Below are 7024 nucleotides of genomic sequence, written 5' to 3'. Positions count from 1 at the left end.
GGGATAAAGAAGGAAGGATGAAGAAGGGATTAAGGTGGGTGGGTGTTATATGGTCTCCCCTTGCCAGGGAAATTGGGTTAGTCCTGCTAGTTTGGCGGGCCCGCTTGTCCCCGCCCCGAGGTACCCTGACAGAGTTCCAGAGAGACAGAGTTCGAAAGTTCTTGGCGCCGCCGCGGGGGAAGGAGGCAGGAGAGTTCTGTTTGGTGATTAGTTTGGGTTAGTTTATGAATCGTTGTTCCTGAATAAAGAAATACAGCTTCCCTGCCCAGCCGTATGTCTCTGGTCGTCTCTGTTACCCGCCCGTGAAGCTAGCCCGGCCAGCTGGAGCCTCTGAAAATAAACAGGTGGGGACAGGTGTGAGCAATGAGACTGGAGAGGTGAGGCTGTTGTGCATACAAGCCAATCCCTGAAGACCCTGTTGGCAATTAAAAATGAAATCCAATGAACAAGAGAGGTAATAAGTGTGGAAATTAAAAAGAAAAAGGAGGAAAAATAGAGTCTAGTTGAAATATGGAGATAGCAGACTGCCTATGCAAAAATTTCTGTCATTCCTCAGGCATCCAAGACCTGGGTCTTTTCCCAGACATCATAAGCCAGAGCCAAGCAATGCTCTCATCAATTCAATGAATAAAAGAAGAAATCAATACTACACAAATGGAAGAAAAAGAGTTCTATCACAGCCTAATTAGCTCTCAAAGAAATACTTAAGATCATTGAAATAAACTGGGTGGGCTCTTTAAATCTACTGGTGTGTGTATCAACAGTGTTTTTAGGTCCTTTGCTATTCAACAATATGGCTGCTGGAAGCAGTGCATTCCAGGTCATAAGCAGAGCCCCAACAATAATCCTGGAGAGAACAGAAAAGAGAAGAAGTGAAGAGAAGAGAAAAATAAAGAACAGATTTGTGACAATGAATTGAAGAGTGACAATGACAAGAGGAGAAGAAGAAAAAAAAAGAAAAAGGTGGAGAATTAAGAAGAGGAGGGGAGAAGGAGGAGATGGATGCTTGATCACTTGCTTGCTGAAGTTCCAGATTACCATGCACAATAGTTTGGGGTTGAGTCCCTCTTCCCCACATCCATGGGGAAGCTTCCCAAGACCAGAATCAAGCACTACAGGTGTCTTTTTGTCTCTCTTCTTCTCCAGAACCCACTCCCCAATCCAATTCTCTCTGACCTATTGGGCAAAAGTAAAATAATTGAAGAAAGAAAGAAGAAATATTATGTCTCCCAAGAGAAAGCACTGAGCTCTCCTCTGAGCTTACTGGCAATTAAAAGGATCACAATAGCTGTGCTCGAATAAGAATCATAGTCAATGAAATTTTTCCAGTGAAAAGAATCATATCAGGTGGAGTCTGTCAGTAATATAGTGGGTTAAGTGCCGGTGGCCCAAAGCACAAGCAACACTGTGAGGATCACTGTTTCAGCCCCAGGCCCCACATTCAGGGCAGTCGCTTCAAAGGCCGTAAAGTAGGTCTGTAGGCGTCTTTCTCTCCTCCTCTCTGTCTCCCCTTCCTCTATTCATTTGTCTCTGTTGTATCCAATGATGACGACATCAATTACAGCAACAATCACAACTACAAAATTAAAGAAACAAGGGCTTCAAAAGGGAAAATAGTTAAATATTACAAGATATCAAAAAAATTAAAAAAAAGAATCCTATCCAGAATGGTTAGCTGGAAAGTTATGTCTTCTGCAGGGCATGCATGACACTTGATCTTTCAGGTCCAATGGGATTTGTGCATGGGAGGATGAGCATAATGATTAAGCAAATCGACACTCATGCCTCAGGCAATGGCACACATGTTAATCCCCTCCTATCAGCATGTGACAGAGCTGAGCAGTGCTCTGGTGAAACATACAGAAGTCAGTCATCAATCAATCAATCAATAAACAAGTTAAAGTGTGATGTCCATGTGTAGATTCACTCTAAATCTGAGGCCGTGAAAGTGTTGCATGCAACATCTGAAGAGAGAGCCTTTGCTATCCTACCACAGATTTGTAACTTATCTATTGAAGTAATTGACTTCAAGGCAGACAGAGAACAAGGAAAAGATCCGGGTCATTACACATGCAAAGCAATGTGTGTGCTTCTCCTTGGCTAGCACCATCTAGCAGCTCTTAAGCTGACATTTCCTCCTGTTTCTGCCCAACATGGACCACTTGGTGCCGGGTTGGGACAGTCCTGCTGAGAGGAGGGTCACCTGAGGATAGAGTCAGAAAGAGAGATATCGAGTCTGCACCCAGTGGCAGAGAGACTCTGTGAGCTGAGCCACCACTGCTTAGAACATCCATCCCAGAAGCTTGTGTGTATGAGGACAAGACACCTTTCCAGCAGGGCTTGGGGAGGCTGGGAAGCTCAGCTCCTTTCCCTGAGCAGAGATCCTGGCCAAGCGCTTGTTTCCTGCCAAGACAGGCTGGTCCTCTGCTTTAGGAAGCTGGGGTGCCGTGGCAAGAGGCTCTGAGCCTGGCTCTCAGTGTAGAGCAAGGAAGGACGGACGAAGAGGAGAGGTCATCTATCCTCCACACCAGGGCCTCCGGACCAAATCCTTCAACACCACTGCAGCTAGGAGGATGCCCCAGCCTGCCCCCAGACCTCTCAAAACTCATAGGCTCCCTACCATGCCTTCTGGCCCCCTCCCCCCAAGGACCTGAGCCCACGTTTCAAGCTTTCAGCCTCTTTTCAAGATCCCATCTCAAATGTCCTGCCCAGGGCAATAGAAGATAGGAGCCCCTGGCACTTCTAGGCACCCCTCTACCCATGAAGCACTTCTGACCCAACATGGTCCCAGACAACAATGAAGCCAGAAGTAGCATCGCCCATTCTGAGAAGCTGAGGGCACCCTGGCTCCAGCCTAGCCCCCTAGGACTCTGGCAGTTGTGGAGCTGGCCTGGTCACAGAGCTGTGCCCACTGGCTTGCACCCAGCAAACTGCTAAGGAGCTCCACAAAGCTGCTGCTGCTGCCCCGTCTCCGCTCAAGAAAACAGTTCTTCCTCTGGCTATCCATGGGAAGTCCACAGGGATTGTTTTCCTCCCTGTCTATTTCTACCCCCTGGCTTGAGGTCAAAGAGGAGGAGGTCTGTGGCTCTCTCCTGAACTCTGTGCCATGGGTGATTTGTGTTGCAAATGATCCCTTTGCCCCCTCCTGGCAGTCTCCCAGCATGAGCTACCTAGTCAAGAGCATGTAAGAGACATCAGTGTGCAGAACCACCTGAAAGGAGGTTTCAGACAGGAGGCCAGGAATAACTTCAAGTCAGCCACATCTTTGTAGTTTTCATGCTTTTTATTGAACAAAGATAATGAGAGGTGGGATGAGAGCTTCACAGGGAACAGGTGAGGGTGGAGATCCCAGCAGGGAAGCAAGGCTTGAGTGAGAATAAAGCAAAACTTTTTTTCCTGAGCCCACCTTGTGGCTGGAATCCTTGACATCACATTTCCTAGTACTAGTGGGTGCAGTGAAGAAACAGGGGAAAACAAATACAAGGGAGACACAAAATGACAGACCCTTGGTCAGCAGACTGATGTTCAGTTTCTTGGGCAGTTGGGCATTTGTGACTGTCTGACGAGTGAGAACTAACACAGAGCACTAAAGTGTCACTTCTTGGAGAACAAGTCTGAGTCAGGGAAGACACTTCTTATTGTCTAGGGAGGTCCAAAGAAGTGTGAGAACCCCCCAATATTGTTTATACCTCTACCCAGTTCACCCTTCCTGACATCCTACTTCACAGATGTTAAGTGGATGAGAATCTGGTCCCACAGGGAAATAAGGCTTCAGGGGCTGAGCAAATCTCTCTACCCGGAAAGAATGGAGGAGAGACCTGTCATAAGTGCAAATGGAGATCTGCCCCAGCTCCCGATCCAGGTACACTGCAATGAATGTGTGCTTAGTCTTTGGGGCCAGAAGGACAGAGAGTGCACCTCTGGCCTCATAGTCTCCATCCTGCTGCAGTTGAATAGTCCAGCACCTGTCCTTGACTAGTGGGGCTTGTTGCTCCTTCTCCACCTCTTTCTCCTCCTTGTTGTCCTTCTCGTTGTCCTTCTCACGGTTCTTCTTCATCATCTGCTGCTGCTCCAGCTGCTGCTGTGTCCTGCTGGATGGGCAGAAGATACACAGTCCCACAGCTGGGCTTGTCCTCCACCTGCACCTCCCAGTAATGACGGCCAGCATGAAATTTTTCAGAGCCCAGCTTTTGGAGTCACACAAGCATGCTGTGTGGTCTCTGCAGAACTTTGCTCCTTCTCTTCTTCAGGGTCACCTGTCCGGGGCTGAATGGAGTGGAGAGAGACTGCAGTCCTCCCTCCTCAGCTGCAAAGAGCCCAGAGTTGGGTGCTGCAGGCCCTCACACCTCTCAGGGATCCTTCCCACCTCAGGCAGCAGGTTCCTGTCTGGCATGACAGTCTTGCCTGCCACCTCCTGGAGCAGAGCCTCAGTGGTGCGGAGTTGGTCTTTCAAGGTACTCTTGTGAATCTGCAGTCTCTGCTGAATCTTGGCCTCTTGCTCAGCTAGCCTGGAGGGAGCTGCCTCTTGTTCCCTGTTGACAACTTGGAGCCTGTGTTCCAAGTCCGAGTGGAGCTCCCAGCTCTGCCTTCTCCCCCATTCCAGCAGTTGCTGGAGGCCTCTCTTCTGTCGGTCTTGTTTCCCCTGTAAGAAGCCTTGAACCTGCTGCAGGGGAGTGAAGAAACCCATGGTCATCAGTCAATAATGGGAAGCAGCCTCCTCCACAGACCAGACAGGGTGGCGCTGGTGCTCAGGGCTAGCTGCACACAGCCAGAACACAGCACCTCTAGGTCCTTGTCACAGAAGAGACTCAGCACCTGCTTGTGCCTCTCACACAGGCGGTCCTCCTGCTGCCTCTCCTCTGTGCTGCTGCAGCTGTGGAGAAGCTGGGTGAGGGCAGTCACCCTGGCCAGCAGATGTGGCAACCCGTTGCCTCTCTCCACATGGGTTGCAGCACATGGGGAAATGCAATGGAGCCTGTGCTTCCTTCCAGACCTGTTGCAGGCAGGAGTGACAGAAGTTGTGCCCACACTCGAGGGTGGCAGGCTCTCTCAAGCAGTCCAAGCAGATGGCACATTTGTTTTTTGCCACCATGGCTTCCAAGACACTGGATGCCTCCATGGGGCCCGGGTCCACGGACTCCACCCTGCTGCCTTGGCTCAGCTGAGTCTCCTCCTTGGTGCTTTTTCTGCTCACAGGAGGCTCAGGCCTCTGCCTCCCTGTGCTGAGTGTCCTTGGGAGGCTGGAGTGGCTCTGCTCCAGAAGCTACTGTTGCTGTTGCTGCCACAGCTGCTGAAGAGTTTGGGACAAGAGTATCAGGTGCAGAAGGGAGTGCCCAAGGAAGATTCAGGGCACCACCAGCAGGTCTCAGTGGGCTGGAAGACGTTTCAGCTCAGCTGCCCATGTTTTCTGGGTCATGGCCAGACAGCCTCCACCGTGCTCAGCCACATCACCTGAAAGAAAAGAGATGTGTCCATGGGTTAAACCACTAAGGATTCCTTTCAGAACCTGGTCACAACCCCGCTGGATGCAACCTGCTAGCTGGAAGCTTCCTTCCCACTGTGCTCCCCACCAGGCAGCTAGCTTCCTCCACCTCCACTCCCAGTTGCCTAGGGACTATACTCAGCCACTTGGATCCAACATGCACAGAGGCGGAGAGAGATCTTCCCTTGAGAGGTCACCCTATCCTGGGGCCCAGGGGAAGCTCTGGGCCCACCAAGTCCTCACTGCCTACATACCTGGGCTGTTCAGTCTGCTTTCTTCAAGTCAGTCCTGGGGATGGTTGGTGAATCAGCTCTCCCAAGCAGCACCTTCACAGCCGATGTGGAGCACACGTGTGTTCCTACCCTGATGGGATCAGGGCATTTGTGGGCCACTTGGTGGGAGAGGCTTTGTACCTGCAGCTATTGCCTCCCCCTGAGGGAAATGACTTTCTTGCCTAAGTTCTGAGCTCCCTGGCTCTATCCTCAACACCACCAAACAAATAATAGCAGTAAGCTCAGGGTATGGTTATGAAGGTCAATAAAGGAGTATTTCTTTTTTATCTTTTAAATCATCTTTATATATTTATTGAATAGAGATAGCCAGAAATTGAGAAGGAAGGGGAGATAGAGAGGAGAAAGAACCCTGTAGCACTGATTCACCACTCATGAAGCTTTTCCAGTGCAGGTGGGGAGTGGAGGCTCGAACTCATGTCCCTGTGCATTGCTACATGTGAGCTCAACAAGGTACACCACCACCCAGCACTAAAGGAGTTATGACTTTCTCTAGATTTCTCATGTAATACTTGATGTGATTTTTAAAAATATTTATTTATTCTCTTTTGTCGCCCTTGTTTGATTGCTGTAGTTATTGATGCCATCGTTGTTGGATAGGACAGAGAGAAACTGAGAGAGGAGGGGAAGGCAGAAGGTGGAGAGAAAGATAGCCACCTGCAGACCTGCTTCACTGCTTCTGAAGCGAGTCCCCTGCAGGTGGGGAGCTGGGGGCTCAAACCAGGATCCTTATGCTGGTCCTTACACTTTGTGCCACGTGCACCTAACCTGCTGCGCTACCAACCAATTCCCTTTGATGTGATTTTTAATCCTGTGTTCAACTAAAGCAGAAGATTGAAGTAGGTTTTTAACATTAACTCTTTTAGTAGTTATTCATTATTTATTGTTTTTTAAAGTTTTTTGTTAAAATTTTTAACCAAAATACTGTTCAGTTCTGTCTTATGATGGTTCAGGCAATTCAACCTGGGAATATTCATCAATTATTAATGTAAGCAAGAAGGAGAGAGAACTAGAACATCACTCTGACACATGCAATACAAAGAAGATGGAACACTATCCAGTGTTACTTCCCAGGTCACGCTAAAAAGTTTTCTTTGTTTAACAATTTGTTTGGCTTTGTATGTTAACTCTCTTTTCAGCCACAAGGTTCCAGATGCTAGTAGGATGCGACCAGACTTCCCTGGACAGACAACCCCACCAATGTGCCTTGGAGCTCTGCTTCCCCAGAGCCCTTCCCCACTAGGGAAAGAGA

This window comes from Erinaceus europaeus, chromosome 19, assembly GCF_950295315.1.
Source record: "Erinaceus europaeus chromosome 19, mEriEur2.1, whole genome shotgun sequence".
Taxonomy (NCBI): domain Eukaryota; kingdom Metazoa; phylum Chordata; class Mammalia; order Eulipotyphla; family Erinaceidae; genus Erinaceus; species Erinaceus europaeus.
Note: the sequence above shows the minus strand (reverse complement) of the source record.